Source organism: Vulpes vulpes, chromosome 11 (assembly GCF_048418805.1).
Source record: "Vulpes vulpes isolate BD-2025 chromosome 11, VulVul3, whole genome shotgun sequence".
Classification (NCBI taxonomy): Eukaryota; Metazoa; Chordata; class Mammalia; order Carnivora; family Canidae; genus Vulpes; species Vulpes vulpes.
Window position 1 is genome coordinate 44,727,467 of NC_132790.1, and position 26,343 is coordinate 44,753,809.

Consider the following 26,343-nt stretch of genomic DNA (forward strand, 5'->3'; position numbering starts at 1 on the left):
TAACTTCTTGCAAGATACATCCATGAAGGCAAGAGAAACAAAAGCAAAAATGAACTACTGGGACTTCATCAAAATAAGAAGCTTCTGCACAGCAAAAGAAACAGTCAAGGAAACTACAAGACAACCTACAGAATGGGAGAAGATATTTGCAAATGACGTATCAGATAAAGGGCTAGTTTCCAAGATCTATAAAGAACTTCTTAAACTCAACACCAAAGAACAAACAATCCAATCATGAAACGGGCAAAAGACATGAACAGAAATCTCACAGAGGAAGACATAGGCATGGCCAACAAGCAAGTGAGAAAATGCTCTGCATCACTGGCCATCAGGAAAATACAAATCAAAACCACAATGAGATACCACCTCACACCAGTGAGAATGGGGAACATTAACAAGGCAGGAAACCACAAATGTTGGAGAGGATGTGGAGAAAGGGGAACCCTCTTACACTGTTGGTGGGAATGTGAACTGGTGCAGCCACTCTGGAAAACTGTGTGGAGGTTCCTCAAAGAAAAAACAGATCTGCCCTACGACCCAGCAATTGCACTGCTGGGGATTTACCCCAAAGATACAGATGCAGTGAAACGGCGGGACACCTGCACCCCGATGTTTCTATCAGCAATGTCTACAATAGCCAAACTGTGGAAGGAGCCTCGGTGTCCATCGAAAGATGAATGGATAAAGAAGATGTGGTCTATGTATACAATGGAATATTACTCAGCCATTAGAAACGACAAATACCCACCATTTGCTTCGACGTGGATGGAACTGGAGGGTGTTATGCTGAGTGAAATAAGTCAATCAGAGAAGGACAAACATTATATGGTCTCATTCACTTGGGGAGTATAAAAATTAGTGAAAGGGAATAAAGGGGAAAGGAGAGAAAATGAGTGAAAATGTCAGTGAGGGTGACAAAACATGAGAGACACCGAACTCTGGGAAACGAACAAGGAGTAGTGGAAAGGGAGGTGGGCGGGGGTTGGTGACTGTGTGATGGGCACTGAGGGGGGCACTTGGTGGGATGAGCACTGGGTGTTATGCTATATATTGGCAAATTGAACTCCAATAAAAAAAAGAAAATATATATATATAATAGCTTTAGAATCTTTAAAAAAATACTAATAATTTTAAGAACTCAGTATTTATTTGAACTCAACTACCAAGCTGTTGACAACCAGCCGTCTTAAAAGCAGTGGTAGAAGATGGAAATGCCACTAGACGAAAACACAATTGGCCTAGGTTATAGTTCTGACACCATCAAATAAGAAATGTGTAACCCTGGGCTTTTCTCTCAATTTCTTAAAAACAGTATTAAGTGCTTGAGAAAGAGAATGTTGAGTAATTTGCCCAAAGTCACACAGCTAGTGACAGAGCCAGTACTGTCCAGATCGAGAGTACGTAAATAATAAGAAGAAAAATGCTTCTCTGAGAAAACTGTGAGTAGAAGATGAATACACATTCATTTGGCCTGTTTCTGTTTTCCAGAGAACAACATTTCCCACAAATGTTTACCTCAACTTAACAGATACTCCAATTGCACAAACTAATTTCCAAGAAGAAACTGTATTTTCCTTTCTTCCTCCCTTCTTTTGTTTCACATTGAATACAATTTTTATTTCCCATTTTCACGTCTCATTCTAGGAATAAAGGTTGGCTGAAAAAGCCAAACCAGCTCATACCTATAGTCACTTCAAATATGTTAGTCTCATCTGTCCCTACTATATTTTCAAATCTACAAGAATAATTTACTTCAAGCATCACTCCAACAATTCCTTAGCCCTTACATTTATTATGACAAAGTGCTTATATGGGCACCCAACTGCCTCCAAATCAAATTAAATCTCATTGTCATAGTTTTCAGAGTGTCAGAGCTCTCGACTATACCTAATTCTACCTCATGTTTACATTCACTTCAGCTACACAAACCTGTTCCTGGACACCGGTCATGAGAATCAGACTCTTCCCACTTTCGATTCTGAGTATCTTTTAATTTACTCTCAAAATGCCTTTTCTCACCCACTGTGGTTTGTAACTACCTAAATCTTCTGTTGAAGGTTCATTTTCCATAAGAAACCAGTCCTAAATTATCCTTACTGGATCCTTCCAATAAATCTAGGCATTCCAACACCTTTGCATGCGTATTCAGTTATAGTTATGTATATACTGATAACACTATGTTTATACTGATTCATCTTGCTCATATGGACTCATTATATAGTGCACATACTCCTTTTAAAGAAAGCTAACAATTACCAAACCCTTACTATGTACAAAACTCTGGGTTATAGAATAGCCTCTGCCCTTGAGATTTCAGCACTATAAGAGACATCATACCACAACAGCACATCAATAGTATCATGTAAGATACAAACAAGGAAGGACTAGTAGAAAAAAATCAAAGGAAATGGAAGTAATTTAAGGATTAGAGGAAAGCAAAAAAAAAAAAAAAAGGATTAGAGGAAAGCAAGAAATATATTAAAATGAAGCATTTGAAATTTCTACTTCTACAGGTAAAATGACCAAATATCAACTATTCCATTGGGCTCAATGTGATAAAATGAAGAAGACAGAAAAAATCTAGTTGGATCTTTAAAGATTGTTGGGGGATCCCTGGATGGCTCAGCAGTTTAGTGCCTGCCTTTGGCCCAGGACGATCCTGGAGTCTTGGGATCCAGTTCCCCGTCAGGCTCTCTGCATGGAGCCTGCTAGCCTGCTTCTCTCTCTGCCTGTCTCTGTCTCTAGCCTCTTTCTCTCTCTCTCTCTCTCAAATAAATAAAATCTTTTTTTAAAAAATAAAGATTGTGAGGCACAGATCAGGGCATTGCAAACCAAGCATAAGCATACACAACAAGAAATTTTTAAAACAGCTTGGGAAAGTATAGGGTATTATTGTGTGGACAATGAGTAATTTACTCAAACTAAATGGACAAAAGGGCAAAAAGATAGCCTAGTGCCAGACCACTGAGGATCCTTAGTGCCAAGCTTAAAAGCTTTGCTAGGAATAGGCAAGGGGCTCACAGTAAGATACCACTCCATGCCACCTACTGTAGCTATAATAAAAAAGACAATAACAAATGTTAGCCAAGATATGGAGAAATTGGAAGCCTCCTATATCACTGGTGGGGCTATAAAATGATAAGAGCCACTATGAAGAACAGTCTGGCAGTTCTTTAAAATGTGAACAGAATTTCCAAATGATCCAGCAATTACATTCCTCAATGCACCCCCAAGAGAAATAAAAACATATGTCCACACAAAAGAACACATGGATACACATGAATATACATGAATGTTCACAGCAGCATTATTCATAATAGTCAAAAAGTCAAAACCAGTCAATGTCAATCCCCTGCTTGAAATCCTCCAATGGCTTCCCACTTCCTTACCTCAAACAGCCTTCAAGTCATTACAGGATCTGCTCCCCATCTCCTTCTTCAGCTTCCTCTTGTACCTCTCTCTCTCTTCCTTGCTTTGCCTCAGTTCAATCACACTGGTCTTCTTTGAGATCCTTAAATATGCTGGCCCCTCTGCAGGGAGCATGGTTATGCCAAACTCCTTCTTAAGTTTTCAAATGAAACATCACCTCTTCAGGGAAATCTGACCAGATGAATCAGATCAGATCCCTCAGTAGTTTGCTGTCTCATAACACTTTGTGTTTTTAGTTCCCTCTACCTACGAAATCCTGTTCTTACATTTCTTTACATATGTTTAACATCTATGTGCCGTAAGACCACACACTTCAAGAAAGAAGGAACCATGTCAATTTTACTCCATTCTGTTCCTAGGACCACAGAGCAGGCACTCAGAGAATATTTGTTGAATTAATTAATGACTGAAAGAATGAATGAGAATGATCAAAAGATTGGAGTATTCGAACCAAATTCACCAGAGGCCATGACTAGGATATCCAAGACAAAATGAAAAAGAAACTTGGGAAAGGAAAAGGAGGGCAGAACAAGGATAGAGGGAGATAAATGATCTCATTTAAGTTCTGGAATTACCGTGTATGCTATTTTATACATCATATTTCCATTCAAACACTTCTTAGCACACTGGGACAAACATTTCTTTAAAGAGATTATGTCTTACGTGAATGACAAATAATCCTTAACTGCTGGGAACTGTTTTTTTTTTTTACTGTGTGTTTTGGTTTTTTGGTTAGGTGTTTTGTTTTGTTTTGGACTATGTTATTTTCCATTGGGACGGTTAAAAAAAATAGTTAAGAATTTAAAAACCAGAGTTTTAGTACCATCAAGCTAACAGCAGTATCCTTGGGCAAATGACCTATTCCCCATTCCAGTTCCATTATCTGTGAAAAGTAACAATTAGACAGACTATTTTAGTATGCTTTTTTGGTGGTCCTCTACCTCTTTGAGAATCTCATGAAAGCTATTCTCTGATTTGCTTACAATATCAGGGACTTTAAGGTTAAGAACCATGGCCCAGATGATCCTCTTTCTGTTTTTTAAGATTTTATATATTTACTTAAGGAAGAAATAGAGCATGAGCAGGAGAAGGGACAAAAGGAGAGGGAAAAGCAGACTCCCTGCTGAGCAGATTCCCAATGTGGGGGGATTTGATCCCAGTTCTCTGAGATCAAGACCTGAGCTGAAGGCAGATGCATAATCTACTGAACCACCCAGGTGCCCCCTAAATGATTCCTTTTAGTTCTAAAGTAGTCTAGGGATTTTTAAATGAATATTCTACCTTTTGTTATATCCATTACAGTATCTAAATACTGAAAAATTAAAAATAAATAAATAAATAAATAAATACTGAAAAATTAAATTGTCCACAAAGCGTGTATGTTTGTACCTATATGTATTTTCTAATTCTATAATCACACCCTTAGTCTTAAATATGAAGACTCAGACAAAATAGAAATACTCCAATATTGTATTTCTTACAATAAAGTCTTTAAGAGAATATTTGTGTATAATTATATCAAACAGAAACTAAACCCAATAGCTATATTTATTTTAGGAGCTCTGGGCTATCTCTATGTAAATTCAACACTCCTGCTTATAGACAAATAGAAATGACATCCTATCAAGAAATATAAGCCTCTTTTTTTCACAACGGGTTTGCCGCCAGAACACAGGTGTCGTGAAAATCATCACTAAACCTAAACCAAAATGGGAAAGGAAAAGACTCCCATCAACACCGTCATCATTGGACACGTAGATTCGGGCATGTCTACCACTACTGGCCACCTGATCTACAAATGTGGTGGGATCGACAAAAGAACTACCGAAAAATTTGAAAAGGAGGGTGCTTAGATGGGAAAAGGCTCCTTCAAGTATGCCTGGGTCTTGGATAAACTGAAAGCTGAATGTGAACGTGGTATCACCAATGATATCCCCCTGTGGAAATTTGAATCCAGCAAGTTTTACGTGACCATCATTGATACCCCAGGACACAGAGACTTTATCAAAAACATGATTACAGACACACCTCAGGCTGATGGTGATGACCTGCTTGTTGCTGCTAATGTTGGTGAATTTGAAGCAGGTATCTCCAAAAATGGGCAGACCCGTGAGTGTGCCCTTCTGGCTTATACGTTGGGTGTAAAACAACTAATTGTTGGTGTTAATAAAATGGATTCCACCCTACAGCCAGAAGAGATACAAGGAAATCATTAAGGAAGTCAGCACCTACATTACGAAAATTGGCTACAACCCCAACACAGTAGCATGTGTGCCAATTTCTGGTGGAATGGTGCAAAATGCTAGAGCCAAATGCTAACATACCTTGGTTCAAGGGATGTAAAGTCACTTATAAAGTTGGGAATGGCAGTGGAACCACACTGCTTGAAGCTCTGGATTGCATTCTGCCACCAACTCATCCAACAGATAAGCCCTTGCATCTGCCTCTCCAGGATGTCTACAAAATTGGTGGTATTGGTACTGTCCTAGTGGGTCGAGTGGAGACTGGTGTTCTTTTTTTTTTTTTTTTTTAAGATTTTATTTATTCATAGACACACAGAGAGAGAGAGAGAGAGAGAGAGGCAGAGACACAGGCAGAGGGAGAAGCAGGCTCCATGCAGGGAGCCCTATGTGGGACTTGATCCCGGGTCTCCAGGATCACACCCCAGGCTGCAGGCGGCGCCAAACCGCTGCGCCACTGGGGCTGCCCGAGACTGGTGTTAAGTCTGGCATGGTGGTCACCTTTGCTCTGGTCAATGTTACAACTGAAATAAAATCTGTTGAAAAGCACCATGAAGCTTTGAGTGAGGCTCTTCTGGGGACAATGTGGGCTTCAATGTCAAGAAACTGTCAATGATGTTCACTGTGGCAATGTGGCTGATGACAGCAAAAATGACCCACCAATGGAAGCAGCTGGCTTCATGGCTCAGGTGATTATCCTGAACCATCCAGGCCAAATCAGTGCTGGATATGCACCTGTGTTGGATTGTCACACAGCTCACATTGCTTGCAAGTTTGCTGAGCTGAAGGAGAAGATAGATCGTTGTTCTGGAAAAAAGCTGGAAGATGGTCCCAAGTTCTTGAAATTTGGGGATGCTGCCATTGTTGAAATGGTTCCTGGCAAACCTATGTGTGTTGAGAGCTTCTCTGACTATCCTCCTCTGGGCTGTTTTGCTGTTCGTGACATGAGAAAGACGGTTGCTGTGGGTGTCATCAAAGCAGTGGACAAGAAGGCAGCTGGAGCTGGCAAAGTCAGCCCAGAAAGCCCAGAAGGCTAAATGAATATTATCCCCAATACCTGCCACCCCAGTCTTAATCAGTGGTGGAAGAACGGTCTCAGAACTGTTTGTGTCAATTGGCCATTTAAGTTTAATAGTAAAAGACTGGTTAATGATAACAATGCATCGTAAAACCTTCAGAAGGAAAGGAGAATGTTTTGTGGACCATTTGGTTTTTTTGTTTTTTGTTTTGTGTGTGTGTGGCAGTTTTAAGTTATTAGTTTTTAAAATCAGTACTTTTTAATGGAAACAACTTGACCAAAAATCTGTCACAGAATTTTGAGACCCATTAAAACAAAAGTTTAATGACAAAAAAAAAGAAATAAAAAAAAATATAAGCCTGAATTTCTTTAAATATTTCCACTGTTTTCATATTAAGAGATCGTAGCAGAAACTAGACCCATCTTTTATTTTTTTAGACCTATCTTTTAAAATGCACAAATTAGAAAAATATTCTAGTTTGCTAAATAATGATTTTTTTCAAATGTATGACATTTCAAAATACATATGGGTAATAATTAAGGGAAGAGATCCCCAGAAATATATGACTCTATATAAAAATATACATATGACTCAGTCACTCTTCTCTCTAAATAACTTCATCATGTTGAACTGGAACAGAGGAATACAAACTCAATTGACTGAGGAACATCACCCTTGCCACTGCCCAACATGCTTATATTTACGAAGCTTCTTAGTCTACGGTGTGCACACTTACTCTCACCTTGTGACATCAGGACACTCACTGCAACTTGGTATTAGCTTCAGAGGCCTGAATCATTTGGAGTAACTCCTCCGCCAAGGTCAAAAATGAAAACATTTGATTTGGAGTAATTTTGGCACTTGGGTTTCTGACAGCACCCTCATTTTTCTTTTTAAATACCACCTGTGGTTTTCCTTCACAAGTCTCTCTCCAAATCAGCAAATGATCATATCATTTCTTAAGACGTTAGTCACCTTCCACATCACAACAAAGTGTTTATCCTCACTGGCTCCATTTTCTCAATACCCATTCACTCCTTAAACCCTACCATCTGGCTTCTGCCTCTAATAAATTCCGTAAAATGGCTCTTTCTGTGATTACTAGTGACCCAATTGTAAAAACAGAACAAAACAAACAAAAATGCTCTCTTCTCGGTTCTGATACTATAAATTCTCATCTCCCTTCACTAGCATATGCTTTTGGTTATCCTGTATCTCAGGTGAACATAATTAATACTCTTGAGCACCCACTATGTTCAAGGTCCTAGTGTTTTAGGAACCCCTGAAGATACAGAGATAATAAGAGGTTCTCTGCCTCTGCTGAGTTTTCAGTTCAATGTGCTTAATTAAAGTATACACACACAAATACACAAAACACAATACAGAATATGAAAAATGAATGAGAGAAACATAAAGCAGTTAGAGACTGAAAATTGAAAAACTTGTATACAGCTTTAATTTACAGGCTTGAGAAAGATTTTACAAAAGAGATGGTATTTGAGTTTAGCCAAAATACAGAAGAGGTTCAACATCTCAACAATTTCACTAAGAAACAGCAAGAAATTTTTTTAAAAAAGGAGTGAGAAATTAGGGGATATTAAAGCTATTGCAGATATAGATCACTTGGGTTGGAGTATAGGATACTTATCACCCATCATCAGAGATAAGCCTCAAACAGTTTTTGATTAGACTGTAGAAGGTTATGACAAGTGGATATTGAGCTATTTAGTTCTGAAAGCAGTGAGAAACTACTGAAAGTTTTTGTGTTTTAGGAAGATTATTTTAAGAACAGGTCAAAGAAGAGATGATAAGGGCAGGAAAATCTATTAGGAGACCTCTCCAAGTCAGAGGAACTGAGGTCCTAACCTAGCAGTACAAACGAAACACAAGTGGATGCAAGGGACACCAAGGAGACAGAATCAATAGCACTTGGCAAAGAACTTGACATGATGAGAAAGGGAGAGAAAAGAGTCAAAATATTCCAAGTCTTGCTGACTCAGAAACCAGTGTGCCAAAGTAGCAAAAAAGAAAAGGAGGTAGTTTAGGGAGCTGAGAGTTCCAACCTGAAATTTCTTGATAGGATGTCATTTCTATTTGTCTATAATCAGGAGTGTTGAATTTACACAGTGATAGCCCAGAGTTTCTGAAATTAAGTACAGCTATTGGATTTAGTTTCCATTTGATATAATTATACACAAATAATCTCTTAAAGACTTTATTATAAGAAATACAATACTGGAATATTTCTATTTCGTCTGAGTCTTCATATTTAAGACCAAGGCTGTGATTATAGAATTAGAAAATATATATAGTTCTAACAGAAACTCAGTTAATAGGTCACTGAATTAGGTCTTAACAGACAAAAAAAAAAAAAAAAAAGGCCACAAAATGACAAAAATAGGAAATACAGAAGAATCTCTCAGAAATACAGACTCCCACTGTTTCAGTTGTCACCTCCGTACAAAAGATATGCAAACATATCTTTAGTTCTCAGACCTGCATTCACAAATACTTGCTACTGGGACTAACTTCCCTCCAGCCTTGCCTTACTTCTCACTCTGATCCTGCTTGGTGACTCCACACCTTACAATGACAGTAAGCTGTGAAGTAACAAGAATTACACCAGATAATATTTTTCAAATCGTTTCTTTCAAATATAAGTAGAGACACCCGTTGATAGCCAACCAGTGAATTATAGGATATTATCACTTTCAAAGACCTCTAGGATCATTCTAGTGAAACTCCTCTCATTTATACAGATAAAGTAACAGCCCAGAAAAGTGAAGAGAATGGTTTGAAATATCAAATTCTTTTTCAAATAATTATTTTTCTTAAAATATTTTATTTATTTATTCATGAGAGATAGAGAGAGAGAAAAGCAGAGACATAGGCAGAGGGAGAAGCAGGCTCCCTGTGGGGAGCCTGATGCGGGCCTCGATCCCCGGACCCCTGAGCCAAAGGCAGATGCTCAACCACTGAGCCACCCAGGCATTCCTGGTTTGAAATATCTTCTCAATTTTTTTTTTAAATTTATGCTAGACATAGAGAGAAGCAGAGACAAAGGAGAAGGGAGAAGCAGGATCCATGCCAGGAGCCCGACACGGGACTCGATCCCAAGACTCCAGGATCGTGCTGTGGGCCAAAGGCAGGCAATATACCGCTGAGCCACCCAGGGATCCCAGTATCTTCTCAAATTAGTGGGAGACCCAGGTACAGAATAAGATCCCCTTTAACTAAACCACATTGCTTCTTATATGGAGTACAGAACCAAAAGAAGAAATACCCTCAGGGTGCTTATTATCTAACTGGGGAGATAAAACACACACACACACACACACATGCACACACACAACACAGACACACACAACCAGTATTTCTTCCATGTCAGCTCACGGCATAGGGATGAAGGTCAGTTAAGAGCAATCAAAGAAGATAAAGCAGAACTGGATTTAAAAGTGGGTTAAAGAATAAGTCTACCAGTAAGCAGTACTTTCAGGTCCATTTCCCATAATTCTTTTAAGTTTATGGAAACAAACAGAGGGAACACAGTCTATACGAGAAGACTAGATAGTCAATTAAATCCCTCCTTTAGAATTCAATAGAAAGCCAAGCGTTATTGCAGGATCTGAAAGTAAATAAAGACAAGACCCTAATGACAATCTAGTATTAGCTCACAGAAGGTTACTGCTCCTTGACTCATCTATTTTACTGACTACCAGTGCTTCATTTCTTTTTACTCCATTATGAAGTAGCCATGTGGCCTTGGACAGGATGTTCTACCCTCTGAGTCTTTGTTTTTTGTGTGTAAAATGAAGATGATGAAATCTATTTCATATCATTAGTCATTTATTCAGCAGCTGGTGTTCCAAGTAAGATCACTCACTCTCTCCTAGTACCTACCTTCCATCAGCTGGAGTAAAAAAAAATGGGCATCAGTAACCCAAATGCTCTGGAGGAGTACGACTGTCCCTCCAGCTCTCCCCCCAGTCTCATCACTACCACTGGGAAAAGTGAAGAGGGAACCCCAGAACCCTGTGCAAGACCTTACATTTCCTTCCCCCCTCAATGCTCAGTCTCACCACACTCTATCTGAAAACTGTTAAGGACTAACTTCATCATATCCTTTAGCTCTGTTTTCAAAGGTACCCAAAATAAGTCAGAACTGCCAGACCCTCATCCCCTCTTCTGATCCCATCCTCCACTTACCTCCAACTTCTGTATTTTGGATTTTCAAGGTCAAACATCAGCAAAATTTCCTCTACTCTCTCTCTCTCAAATGGTCTCTTTACCTTTCACTCCAAAGTCTGGTCTTCCCAAGGACATTGCTCTCTCCACAGATCTTTCAAATGGAAAAATAAGGCTACATTTTCTGTCCTATACCCTCTCCCACCACTGCGTCTGCAAGCTGGGCTTTGTTCCCCATTGTCACTTGCAGACTATTCTTTTGGTCTGCGTTTAGAAACCCCAAGTTTTCAATCTCATGCCATCGAACTACACCACCCAAAAGCCCTCCTTGCTGACATCATCTACCAACCTCTAAGTCACTCTCTCTCATTCCCCGAAGAATTAGCTTCAGGCTCACAGACTTCCCATCATTTTTTAAAAAATAATAAATATATTTTTTATTGGTGTTCAATTTGCCAACATACAGAATAACACCCAGTGCTCATCCTGTCAAGTACCCCCCTCAGTGCCTGTCACCCAGTCACCCCCATCCCCCATCCTCCTCCCCTTCCACCACCCCTAGTTCGTTTCCCAGAGTTCAGAGTCTTCATGTTCTGTCTCCCTTTCTGATATTTCCTACCCATTTCTTCTCCCTTCCCTTCTATTCCCTTTCACTATTATTTATATTCCCCAAATGAATGAGACCATATAATGTTTGTCCTTCTCTGATTGACTTATTTCACTCAGCATAATACCCTCCAGTTCCATCCACGTTGAAGCAAATTGTGGGTATTTGTCATTTCTAATGGCTGAGTAATATTCCATTGTATACATAAACCACATCTTCTTTATCCATTCATCTTTCGATGCACACCGAGGTTCCTTCCACAGTTTGGCTATTGTGGACATTGCTGCTATAAACATTGGGGTGCAGGTGTCCCAGCATTTCATTGTATCTGCATCTTTGGGGTAAATCCCCAGCAGGGCAATTGCTGGGTCGTAGGGCAGGTCTATTTTTAACTCTTTGAGGAACCTCCACACAGTTTTCCAGAGTGGCTGCACCAGTTCACATTCCCACCAACAGTGTAAGAGGGTTCCCTTTTCTCCACATCCTCTCCAACATTTGTGGTTTCCTGCCTTGTTAATGTTCCCCATTCTCACTGGTGTGAGGTGGTATCTCATTGTGGTTTTGATTTGTATTTCCCCGATGGCAAGTGATGCGGAGCATTTTCTCATGTGCGTGTTGGCCATGTCTATGTCTTCCTCTATGAGATTTCTGTTCATGTCTTTTGCCCATTTCATGATTGGATTGTTTGTTTCTTTGGTGTTGAGTTTAATAAGTTCTTTATAGATCTTGGAAACTAGCCCTTTATCTGATACGTCATTTGCAAATATCTTCTCCCATTCTGTAGGTTGTCTTTTAGTTTTGTTGACTGTATCCTTTGCTGTGCAAAAGCTTCTTATCTTGATGAAGTCCCAATAGTTCATTTTTGCTTTTGCTTCTTTTGCCTTCGTGGATGTATCTTGCAAGAAGTTACTGTGGCCGAGTTCAAAAAGGGTGTTGCCTGTGTTCTCCTCTAGGATTTTGATGGAATCTTGTCTCATATTTAGATCTTTGATCCATTTTGAGTTTATCTTTGTGTATAGTGCAAGGGAGTGGTCTAGTTTCATTCTTCTGCATGTGGATGTCCAATTTTCCCAGCACCATTTATTGAAGAGACTGTCTTTCTTCCAGTGAATAGTCTTTCCTCCTTTATCGAATATTAATTGACCATAAAGTTGAGGGTCCACTTCTGGATTCTCTATTCTGTTCCATTGATCTATGTGTCTGTTTTTGTGCCAGTACCACACTGCCTTGATGACCACAGCTTTGTAGTACAACCTGAAATCTGGCATTGTGATGCCCCCAGCTATGGTTTTCTTTTTTAAAATTCCCGTGGCTATTCGGGGTCTTCTGATTCCACACAAATCTTAAAATAATTTGTTCTAACTCTCCCCATCATTCTAATATTAGTACAATTGCCATAATTTTTACTGATTGCGATATCCATATCAATGAGCATCCAACATCCTGGCTCTCAGTTCCTGGACCTCTTCTCTAATGATCCACATCAGAGACCAGGATCATACCCTGCCAGTACCAATTAACTGTAAGCTCTCCTTAAATTTCAAACATTCTGCTGTCTGACCACCAGCTCCTTCTCTCTAGCACACCAGCTCACTTATTAACTGTTCAATCCTACCAAGACCCCCACTGCTCCTACTACTATTTCATGTCCTCATTTCTGTCTTTTCCCAATTACTAACTTCTTGGCCTGTCATGACAATCACTCCCTTGCCCTTGATTGCTTCATGGTACTAACCTGGCAACACCCAAATGCTAGTTAAAGCCAACTCTCTGCCTACGTCAGACCTCTACCCACACAGATGAATCAGTTCAGAGATAACCATACAGCCTGGACTCACTTTGAATTCTAACTTCCCTGAACTAGGCCCTTAACACTGCTCAGCAGTCACACCACATTTCCCCAGTCTCATTCTTCTAAACAACTCTTTTGTGTCTTTCTTTAGTCTTTTCTTTCTTCACCCTCTACTGCCCTCTCCATCCTGCAATTTAGTAGATGATCTACATTCCTATTTCACTGAAGGAATCAAAGGAAATATTCCATAAGCTCCCCAACTATAACCCATGTGCATCCCTTACTTTGGAGAAACTGTCCATACTCTCATGTAAGCCAGCTCCTCCCCCGCTTTCCAGCTCCACTCATCTACACAAGAAAATCTCTCCAGCAATTCTTCCCTCCACTTCGTGCATCATACAACTGTCCTTTTCTACTCAATCATTCCAACAAGCATAAAAACATGTTATTTCTCTCAATCTCTCCAGATAGCATGATAGCACATCATTCCTTGGAGCTTCTTTCTAGCAAAGTTCCTTGAAGATGTCTATATTCACTGCTTCCAATTCCTTACCTCTCATTCTCTCTTGAACCTATTTCAATCGAGCCAGCAAAAATGCTTTTGCCAAGGTCATTAGGAACATCCATTTTGTTAAACTCAGTTGTCAACTTAGTCCTTATCAGCAGCATCTAACGTAACTGATCCTTCCTCCTTGAAATACTTTCCATACTTGTCTTCCAAAACACTATACTCATGGCAACCCTACTAACTACTAGGCACTCTTTTTCACAGATCTCCTACAATGATTCCTTCTCACCTTCTTAACCTCTTACCATAGGAGTACCCCTGAACTCTCAGTCCCTGATCTCTTTTCTCTATGTACACCTCTCTTAATCTCACCCAGTCTCACAGTTGTAAGAGCATTAAATTGATAAGCACAAATTTTTAGTGCTATCCCAGATTTCTCTCTTGAACTCCAGATTCTAATAACCTACATATGTTTAACACCTCCAGGTGGACACTTAAGATGCCCCAAACCAAATTCCTACTCTTCTTCCTGAAACCAGCTCTAACATCTTAGTAAATGGTAATCCTATCCTTCTATACTTTCTTGGACCAAAAACTAGAATAAGGAAATTCTGTTGGCTGCATCTTCAAAACATGTCCAGTACCCAGTCATTTCTCTCTACCTCTTCTTTCATCTCCTTCCTCTGCATGATTCCAGTTGTCTATAACCAGTCTCCTTGCTTCTGCATCCCAGTCTGTTTTTTGTTTGTGGGGTTTTATGGGGGTTTTCTGTTTTAGGGAAGGCAGACTGCCTCACGCAGCACCTCATTTGGATATATCTGGAATCTTGGAAATTCAACCCTAAGTTCTTCTACAAATGGACCTTGAGAGCTTGTTTGGAGGTTCTAGCAGGGCAGCAGAGCTACTCATATACCCTTGACCCAAAAAGAATGCTCCTCCTCTATCAGGAAAGGTCACCTCTTCACCTGAGAAAACAGCTTTGGGAGGTATACACATGGAGTGGTGAAGGGGACACCTGCCTAGGCAGCCAGATTGGCCAAGTCAACCCTGGAAATCAATGTGGTGCAGCCAGATCACCCTCGTATCTCATCAGTCTTTTCTTAACCCAGCAGCTGGAGTGATCCTTTTTGAAATATTATCACTCTTCTGCAAAAAAACCTTCCACTACCTTCTCATCTTACAGAATAATAGCCAAAGTCTTTAAAATGGCCTATAAGGCCTTTTTCACAATCTGCTCCCACCCTAGCCTCCCTGATCATAAATCCTACTTTTCTTTCTTTTGCTCCCCTATAACAGTCCTCAAACACACCAGGCAAGTTCCTACTAGAAGACCTTTATTTCACCAGTTATCTCTCTCTCCTTCCACATTTCCCATTTTTTCCTTCACTTCCTTCAGCTTATTTGCTCAAATATTGGCTTCCCTGGTTATTTTATTTAAAAGTGCAAACCACTCTAAACCCACCCACTCATTCTCTATTCCTTTCCTGCTTTACTTTTCCTAGAGTGCTTATTACTATCTGAGCACTTCTTACCAAGCACTCCTAGAGTGCTTATTACCATATGTTTTACTTATCTATTTAATATCTCCTCCATTTAGTTAATAATTACTGACTGCTTACCATATGCCAGGAAGAGTTCACCTACTTATAAAGATTAAATAAAATAATGCATGCAGGGTTGCCCCAGTGGCTCAGCAGTTTGGCGCTGCCTTCAGCCCAGGGTGGGATCCTGGAAACCCGGGATAGAGTCCCACATCAGGCTCCCTGCATGGAGCCTGCTTCTCCCTCTGCCTGTGTCTCTGCCTCTCTCTCTCTCATGAATGAATGAATAAATAAATAAAATCTTTTTAAAAATAATAATAATAATGCATGCAAAGAGTTTATTAGCACATTACCTGACAACAGAAACACTTAAACAACATAAACTATTTTTACGTAATGGAGACTGGAATAGAACACCTCCTGCTGCCATCAGAGAACTCTAGTTCATCAGAATAAGGTCAAACACAGGATTTGAGGAGTAAAACAAATGAGACTCTAATAATTTGATCCTTAAGGAACCAAGGAACTAAATTGTCCATAATCAAACAGTCGCTACCACAGAAAACTTAATAACAACTCATTTGAAACAAGACAAGCAGGAGTACCTGGGTGGCTCAGTTGGTTAAGCATCCTGATGTCGGCTCAGGTTATGATCTCAGGGTCCTGAGATCAAGCCCTGCATCAGGCTCCACGTTCAGGGTGAAGTCTGCTGGTCCTTCTCCCTCTGCTCCTCGCCCACCCTCACTCATGCTCTTGCTCTCTCAAATAAATAAATATTTTTGAAAAAAGAAAAGCTAACATAAATAACCTCTAGAGAACGAAATTTTTCACTTCCCTTCTAGCAATCCATTCCAATTATTAAATCATCATTGGAAACATAGATCATTTATGCTTTCATCACAAATACCACATACTAAAAAAAAAAAAAAACAAAACAAATACCACATACTATTTTATTTCAAAACCAAAAAAGGATGTGTACACTTAAGCATTTAATAGTGGACTGTGTTACCATACTAAAAAGTATCTTTGTAATATGAAGCAAAGGACACTTTGGCAAATGCTAACACATAGATAAGCTACTCGCCCACTCCAACCAAGACCTGTGAGTTTAAACTACAAGAAAGAAAAAAATTGGTCTCATAATTCAAGGAAAGTTGGTTAGCCTTTCAGAGCCTTGACTTCATATAACAAGTAGAGATAAAAATACTTGCTCTTCTTATCTCACTGGATAGTTATAAAAAAAAACAACTGAAAATGCTATGTGCATTGTTAAGAGTCTTTTATAGGTAAATCCCAGTGATTAAAAAAAGGGGTTGGGATAGGAACATTCTGCCACTGATAATGTGCTAAAATGTTGAAAATGAAGTTACTGTTAAAATGTTTAAGACTTAAATTTAAAGTCTTAAACTTTAAGAGAAGTTGTTTAAAAAAAAAAAAAAAAAAAGGTGGGACACCCAGGTGGCTCCGGTTTAGCACCACCTTTGGCCCCAGGGCATGATCCTGAAGTCCTGGGATCAAGTCCCACATCGGGCTCCCTGCATGGAGCCTGCTTCTCCCTCTGCCCGTGTCTCTACCTCTCTCTCTGTACTCTCATGAATAAATAAAATAAATCTTAAAAAAAAAAAAAAAAGTACGCATGGGGCTTTTTAAGAAACAAGACATCTTTTCAGAAAGACTTTCCAGATTCATTCATTCAGCACATTCATCTTTAATTCACAGCTATTTCTTACTGGTTTTTTTGCTAATGTTGTCAAACAAACGTATGTTTTCTAGTTGGATAAAATGCACAAATTCATAAACGCTTATTTATCAAAGAAACTTCCTAAACAAAAATCAGAACTCTTTAGAATTAGCATTTATAACATATCCATTGTATTAAAAACGGCATCAATAAAAAAACAGGCCTAATCTATTTATACTATAATAACTTAAAGGAATAACTGATTTATAGAAAAAAACATTAAATAAATATTTGAGATGATCAGTTCTATCATTACAAAGAATAAAAGAATAAGCAGAATGTCATAAAATATGAAAAAAAAATTTCTTATCATTTCTGACAAAAGCCAACTTAGAATTTGGGCACACAAATGAAAATATGATATATAAAGAGTTACAGGTTAATGGTCCAAATACTTTTAAATGGCCCTTATTTTGTAACAGCTTCACAGAGATTTCAAAGTCAAGCTCAGAAGAACTGTGGTGTTACTATTCAAATTAAACTCTAGCCACTGCATAGTATCTGCTTTAGTCAGTAAGTGCCACCTCTCCCTCCCCTACATATGCAGATTTTCCCCAAAGCGTACTTAACTGAAAAATACAATTATGTTTCTAAACTAAGCCATCATTCTCCATTATCAATATTCCATTTAATTGACTGACTACAAAAAGTGTCGTTTCTTACATCCAAGTCCTCTTTTTATCTTGAGAGTGGTCTTCGAAACAGAGCAGGAAGTGCTGAAGACGTGAGGGCTTTGTGAATGATGTTATTAGACGACATTCAAAGGAATTCAATTCATCGGTGACATTCAAGTCATGAGGAAGACTAAAGGGCTGAGTTGCAATACAAGATGATCTCCAAGTTCAAAGCTAAGATTCTATGATTCAGAGCAAAAACATAAAATTCTGGGATCACAAATGAGTTGAAGAGTTACAGTTCTAAATAGTGGAAATATGTGCTAAACTGGGTTTTACTTTTTTATATCCCTTCACCTAGCTAGTTAAAATGCCCCCAACTTTTCCCTCCCCCCCCCCCACACACATATACAAATAAACTATTGTCTCACTTGGAAATGTGATTCAAAGACTTGTTCTACATCATATCTTAGCTATACTGCAAAAACCTTCCCCATAGAAAGACCCTCACCCATGGGATGCCTGGGTGGCTCAGCGGTTGAGCATCTGCCCTGAGCTCAAGGGTGTGATCCCAGGTCTGGGGATCGAGTCCCACATCGGGCTCTCTGAGAGGAGCCTGCTTCTCTCTCTGCCTATGTCTCTGCCTCTCTCTGTCTCTCATAAATAAATAAATAAAATCTTAAAAAAAAAAAAAAAAGGCCCTCACCCAACTGCAACACCGTGAGATTTTATTCCTTATTTTTAATTAGTATGGGCATTTTTCTGCTCAAATCTCTAGTTAGTCACAGTTGTGATTAAGAAATAAACTTAAGGGCGACTCAGTCAGTTCAGAGTCTGCCTTCATTTGGCTCAGGTCATAATCTCAGGGTCCTGGGACTGAGCCCCTCGTTGGGGAGTCTGCTTCTCCTTCTGCCTCTACCCTATTCGTTCTAACAAATATATAAAATATTAAAAAAAAGAAATAAAATTAAGTTTTAACCATGATTCCCTTCTGTTCCTATCAGTCCTTTGATGGAGGTACAAAAAAAAAAAAAAAACTACTGACAAGATGATTTAAATATATAAGCCATATATGAATAGAAAATTCACAGGCCCTGGATAACCTGTAAGTAATTAATAGGATTCAGAATAATGAAGAGTTAAGTGTACTTTGAAACAAAAACAGTCATAATATCTTTAGGGTAGGCAAAACATAATTCCTGACCTCAAAAGCATTAAATACCCTTACTCAGATAAGTGTGCTATCATAATAAATCATAATAAAACATACATTTTAGAAATTAATCAAGTTGTTATGGAAAGAATATTTTCTCAAAAGCAATAAAACTAATCAAAAGATAACTAGCACTGTGGAATACTCATATTAATAATACCAATTATCCTTTATACTTATATATAGACTCCACTTCCTAAGAGGCTCAAAATACCTCTTAGAATATAACTATATTAAGTTTAACGTACTAAATTCTGATTCGTTATCAACTCTTAGGAAGAGCAGTTAAGACTACATGAACATGCAAACAATTTACATTCATAAACGTATTTATCCAAATTTGCAGCAGGATGGCCCTCATAAATGGAAAAGTCACTGTCACCAGAATTCCCCCCTTTTCAACCCACTCCTCATCCCATCCTAAACCAGACTGTTCTCTTTATTTCTAATGAAAAAGAATCAAATCAATCTTATTGAAATGCTAACTTCTGGTTCCACAAAACAACCAAATGAATACACGTATACACATTACATGTGGAAGAACAGAATTCTGGTCAACAGTGAGTAAGAGAGGCACAACACAGAGCAGCACTAGTCATACTGTTTTTAAATAGCCCTGCCACTATCTTAGCCAGAGTGACACAGTTTTCCTTCCACTACAAGATCAAAACAGAAATCCCATCATCTGACTCTTAGTCATTCCCACACATTTACTGGTCTGCTGTTATTATAACAGAGTGTCTTTTTCCCTTTGCTACAGTATTCCTAAGAACAATGCTCCACCCTTTTGGTCTCAAAAGTTCTAGGATTTCAAAGTGTAGAGTTAGGTGAACAGAGTTATACAAACTAATTATTAGTAGGACAGGAATTATTCTCTATGTGCTTTTCAAAAGAGTATTATCAAATAAGAGAAAATCCTCTCCATTTTTCTATTTTTTGTTTTAGTTAGGAGATTTTTTTAAAAATTATATTCATTCCTGCGAGCTAATCAAGCTAAAAACTTGCAAATTAAGAAAATTACGTCCAAGCAAATAAATTTTGGTACCTACTAGAGAAGTACTTCATGCCTCAAAACTACTAAACTTAAAAGCATCACTGTTAACGCTGCTAAAGGTAGAGAAATCTGCCTCCAGGGAGCAGGGTTCACCTCTTGCCTCCAAATATTCTCATGCCTCAGAGTACGCTTCAGCTTCCTTGGAAGGATGGAGATTAAGAATGTCTACCTCCGGGGATCCCTGGGTGGCTCAGTGGTTTAGCGCCTGCCTTTGGCCCAGGGTGCGATCCTGGAGTCCCGGGATCGAGTCCCGCGTCGGGCTCCTGGCATGGAGCCTGCTTCTCCCTCCTCCTGTGTCTCTGCCTCTCCCTCTCTCTCTATCATAAATAAATAAATAAATAAATAAATAAATAAATAAATAAATAAATAAATAAATAAATAAATAAATAAATAAAATAAATAAATTTTAAAAAACAAAAAGAATGTCTACCTCCAACTAAAGGTACAAAGCCATCTGACTTCCTGCTCTTCCCATGTTTCCCCTCCATTTGGGGAGCAGGAACTTCCTGAGTTTCCCTTATCAAACCCTCCACCTAGCTCTCCTCCACAGATGTTTACTAACATTGTTGAATGTATTATGTACTGGGGATAGAGCTGAAAACAGATTCATTTTTTTCAAGGGACTTACAGTCTAATAATGAAGGTGCCAGATATGTAAGTGTCTCATAACAATATAGTAATGAATGAAGGAATATAAAGGACTCAACAGAAACACAGAAGAGAACACAAAGCCAGAACAAGATGCAGAAATGCTTAGTGGCTGAAAACATAAGCTTTAGGGTCACAGAGACTTGCTTTCACCACTCAGCAAATAATAATTCAGGTAAGTTACTTAATCTGGCTCTATTCTTTCTTTCTAAAATAAGATAATGATACCTTCTAAGACTGTAATGAGGATCAAAAACATGATCTATACAAAGTTATTAGTGTTAAATAATTCAAAGTGGTAGAAAGTGTTCAACAAATAGCATTGTGAAAATAAGAGTATCCTCTTCAGGAGGGAAAACAGGATGAGATTAGAAATAAGTGTCTCCTTTTAAGGAGGAATCCATTAATAAAATTAAAATGGAGCAAAGCACCTGATCCTAAAAGTACTTCTTACTTAGATCTGTACTGTAAAATGTCCTCATTTGATTACGATAGCCACCCAGGCTGCCTCATTAAAAGTACAAACTTTTAAATTTTAAGAGTTTGATGAATCACTTAAAGAACAAATATCAATGTGAAATAGTTTTCTATGTGTATGTTATATTTATAATTTTATTTTCTTGTTTTTATATACATTGTTTTTATATTTTATGTATTTATATTAATACATGTATTACACACATACACAGACACATCCTATGTAACTTCTGATATATCCAAACAGAAGACTGCTATGTTTCAATCAATAAACTATTACTTATATTTTTCAATGTAACCATCAGCAAAGCATTGAACCTCTCTGGCTCTACAGATTTGCTGGACTGTTAATGGAATTATTATTACTTCATCGTCATTCACAGTACACTTGGAGGTATTTTACAATAATAAACAGAAATATAAAATCCAAACATTAACAGAGGCCATATTTTTTCTTCTTACTTCTCCTGATTTAATATTCCAAAATCCAATAAAAACATTTCTACCAAAAGTGAAAAAGTACGTCTGAAAACTAAAGGTGCAGATAAACATACCAAGCATTGTACACTTCTGATTCAAAACAACCTGAAAACAAGTCACCTATATTTTCATATATCCTAATCAACAAATGCCTCCAGAGGATTTGGGAGAGGTTGCATGTCTTTTATTTTCAGTTATTATTGACCATAGTCATTACAATAAAATCTAAACCACTTGCCTTATTTGAACCGCTTCACTCCTACTGCCAATTTAACTTTTCTTCAGTATTCCATGGAAAGAAAAGGTTCTTCTTAAAAATTATGCTCTTGAAAGTAATGTCCTGAACACATACGTAACATGTTTGCCCAAGAACATTAAAGAATGTGGTCTATATTCTGACTGTGAACAAGCTTTTCGAGGAATGCAAATTTGCTTTCAGTACTTACACAATGGACTACAGTGTCATAAGCACTGTTCATGCTTTATTAGTCATTCTGTTCAAAATTTTATTAAGAAAATAATAAAAGGCCTGCAGTGTGTGTAAAACATTAGGACACAAAAGACTTATTGTCAGAATATTTGCAGGATCCCCAAAATAGAAAAACTACCAAAACCAAATTAATTTACAGCTTATAATTATTTTTGAAATGCTACACCAGCACACTAAATTTCTTAACCAGTCTAGAATATAAAAGATAGGACATAAATGATCTTATCATCATGGCATCTGATGCTGATAGAGACGAAAGACTACATTTTGTATTCTCCAAACAAACAAAGAGGATTTGAGCTTGGGACAGCTGGAGCAGGTTGGCACTTAGTCTGGCAAGGTTCTAAGGTACATGTGACCTTGAGGACAGTTTAATTTGCATTATTTTGTTTTCAGGTCTATCAGCTATACTTCCAAAAATAAAAGTACAGCACATAATTTGGTAATGTACCAGCAAGTGTGAAAAACCAGGCTGTAAAGGAAATACCGTACATACTTCTCTTTTTTCTGCAGAGTAGTGTTTTTTCAAAGCTCTTATCGGGAAATCTAAATAAATAAAGCAAGCAAAAGCCAAAGCATTCTAGCCAAAATGAGTGTGCCCATAGAGGGTGGAGTAAAAATGAAATAAGAGGCACCTTGAGTCCCAATGACAATCCCAACACCCTCAGAACCCCTTAAAAGAATTTCTCAGAACTTCTAAATCTGACTAAAACTCAGATGAAGGCTAAAATTAAAACTTATATGGATTCATAAGTAGAATCGAAGAGAAAAGTTATTTATATTTCAGCTTAGCTGAGAAAATGTCATACTAAACTGAAAATTGGTCACATCATTAGAACTCAAAGTGCCTGACTCTGAAATTGCATTTCTTTTTAGAACACTTCCATCCCAAATTGAAATATAAGATCAGAAATACTAAAAAAGAAGAGTTGACCTATGCAATAAATGCCTGCTCAAAAACACTGTTACCTGAACAGAAACAACATAGGGAATTCAGGCTTTGATAAATGACCTCACATATAATTTTCTTATTCCATCATGCAAATCTGAATTCAGTATCAAAATCAGAAAGTCACATATCCATTCTTCAGGCTACCTAGAGAGTTTTTTTTTTATCCTAGATAGAGCAAAACTAATTATTACTATTAATTGGTCACTCTCGGGATCCCTGGGTGGCGCAGCGGTTTGGCGCCTGCCTTTGGCCCAGGGCGCGATCCTGGAGACCCGGGATCGAATCCCACATCAGGCTCCCGGTGCATGGAGCCTGCTTCTCCCTCCGCCTGTGTCTCTGCCTCTCTCTCTCTCTCTGTGACTATCATAAATAAATAAATTAATTAATTAATTAATGATTGGTCACTCTCTTTACAGTGTAAGGAGATAAAAATTTTCTGCACAACCTTCAAAATCCCGTAAGTTAACACAGGTGTTTTGTTCTGTTTTGCAGTCCTTAACTTAAAACAGTCAGTAGAAAAAGAAAAGCATTCAATGTCTCTTTCTCATTCTAGCCTGGAAAGGTTAAAGTAAAAAATTGAATGTGTTAGCATCATTCAGTGATGTATCTCTCCATAATTTCAAAGACTTTTTCAAATTTACAAGTTTAATTGTAAAAAATTATAAATCAAAAAGATACTTTTTCTTGCTTGTTTTTGCTTTCTTTTTCTCTATCTGTATGATAAAGATGAAGAACACATCTTGCTTTTTAAACAATTTTTTTTTTTAATATTGAACCATTAGCATAGTCCTTTAGAAAAAGTCAAAGCACTCTCATCTATACATTATCTCCCATACATACTACCAACTCTAGGGCTAGATTGCCGGGTACTGAATTCAGTTCAATTACTCTGTATAATCTTGATGAAGTTACTTCACTTCTCAGTTTCCTCACCTACAAAGTGGGAATAATGACAATTCTTATACTTCATGTAGGACTGTTATGAGAACTAAATGAATTAACATATATAAAATACTTAGAACAGTACCTACCACATGGTACACACTACATAGCTGTTAACTGATTTTTCTCTTATAATTGTCATCATCAATCCGCATATTTAGGCCTCACAACAATCCTGTAAAGGTAGGATTGCAGGTTATGATTTTACCCTTTCTCCAGATAAGGGAATCTGGCTCACAGATATCAAATGACCCATCCAGAGTTACAGTCAAGAAGTAGAATCAGAACTAAAGAACCAAGGACTAAGGATCAAGACTTTTCAGTACACTGTGTTGTATCACATCATGGTATATTTTTTTTTTTGAGCTTATACAGTTCAATATACTTCCAGAGGACAGAATTACTACTGTTTTTAAACATTTAAACACTCAATTTTAAGCAGCACACACTGATAGCCATGCTAAGAATGAGTCTTTGATCCAAAAGACACTTGCATCTCTTCTAAGTACTTCAAGAGTAGTAACATGATTCAGACTTTTAAAGAGAAGTCTGCACTGCATAAATAGGCTGGCAGGACCAGATGAACCTGTCACCAATTTTCCAATATTCAGAATTTCCTTTAAATAGCTAAGATGTATGTATATACCCCATGAAATTTCAGGAGTTCCATGTTATGATTTATGCTGGGCAGTGGAAACAGAATGGCATTAGAGTCAAAGTTCCAGTTCCAGTTCCATCTCTCAAAAGCAAGAGATAATGGATAGTCGTGTCACTTCTCTGAGCTTCAGTTACTGATCTGTCAAATGCAGACCTACTTCACAAGGCTGTTATGAGAAATAATGGAGATGATGTAGGTCAAACAGCTTTGTAACTACAAAAACTATACTAAGATGTGTTAACATTACTATTAGCTACTTTGATTACATTGAGGGCTAATACTAAGCATTCATTCATTTTTTCCATGGAAAATGGGTGGAAGACCAAGAAACAAACATATGTATTTCTCTTTTGATTTTAAATTAAACAATAGTGAATATTTTCAGTCAAGACACAAGAAAACACAGAAGACATAGGATCATCATAGCAGTAATCATAATACAATACATAATACATTATATTTGTGTTACACTTTACAGTTTTTGGTAGAAAAACTACCAAAAACAAATTAATTTACAGCTTATAATTATTTTTGAAATGCTACACCAGCACCCTAAATTTCACCATACCATCATAGAAACATAAACGTTATCCTGTTTGTTCACAAATGTACATTAACACACAACAAAACTTCCACTCTTACACACTCTTTAGTGCCTCAATGTTAAAAAAAGAAGGAGTTAGACTACATAATAAAGTTCCCTTTTAGAGCTATTGTATTTATGATTTGGGGCCTGTGGTTTAAAAAAAGCAAAATCATTTAACAGAAAGAAAATTCATAATAGTGGGACACGTGGGTTGCTCAGCGGTTGAGCATCTGCCTTTGACTCAGAGCGTGAACCTGGAGTCCCGGATCGAGTCCCATGTGGGAGAGGAATCTACTCCTGTAGAGCCTGTTTCTCTCTCTGCCTATGTCTCTGCCTCTCTCTCTGTCTGTCATGAATAAGTAAATAAAACCTTAAAAAAAAAAATTCAAAATATTTAAACATCAGAAATGTGACTTTAAAATATCACTTTTCAAAAAAAATAATAAAAAATATCACTTTTCTCACACCATATAATTAAAACATGTCCCAAAATATCCAGAAAATTGGGTAATGGCATTTTTATAGTTAAACTTACTAATAAATTCAAGAATTACAGAATATTTCCCAAAAAATGGATAACTAATTGGATTTACTAATGTAAGATTATAACTCAGTAATTATCAGTATACCATACACAATACAATATAAAATATACAGAATACTAAAACAAAGTCAAACTCTTATAGTTCAGAAAATAATTTAATTATTTAAGTCCCTCAGATACTGTGATTCTCAGCCATAATAATTCACTATTAAAAATATAAAATAACTTCAACTGCTTAAGGTCTCTGTCTTGGTATATAAAGTATCAGATTCCATACTAAGAAAATAAAACCACTCCTAATAGTACCTCATAGAATCCAAAAGGGAAAAAAAAACAAAAAACTTACAGTAAAAGTTTTAGCAGTAAGTTATTAATACTAAAATTTAGCAAGCACCTATTATTTGCAAAGCACTACGCTAGCTACCATAATTCAAAAATTAAATCAAATCCCTCTTTCTCAGAAGCATAAAACTTGGGCAGCCTGGGTGGCTCAGCGGTCTAGCACCGCCTTCAGCCCAAGGCCTGACCCTGGAGACCTGGGATCAAGTCCCAAATCCGGCTCCCCACATGGAGCCTGCTTCTCCCTCTGCTTGTGTCTCTGACTCTCTTTGTGTGTCTCT

General features: G+C 37.8%; 1 protein-coding gene across 24 annotated transcripts in view; it reads right to left on the bottom strand.

Moving 5' to 3' along the window:
• Positions 1 to 26,343, bottom strand: part of MTMR2 (myotubularin related protein 2) — a 117,971-nt gene that overhangs the window by 80,609 nt on the left and 11,019 nt on the right. For 3 of the 24 annotated variants that reach the window (XM_072726227.1, XM_072726224.1, XM_072726225.1), the window contains exon 3: positions 20,116 to 20,263. The exons of 13 other annotated variants lie outside the window; for them this stretch is intronic. The gene's annotated coding sequence lies outside the window, so the exon portion shown is untranslated. Of the gene's footprint in view, positions 1 to 17,728; positions 17,922 to 20,115; positions 20,264 to 21,789; positions 22,010 to 26,343 lie in introns of those variants that run through there. 8 more of the 24 variants (XM_072726228.1, XM_072726237.1, XM_072726231.1 and 5 more) reach the window with 7 other exon arrangements.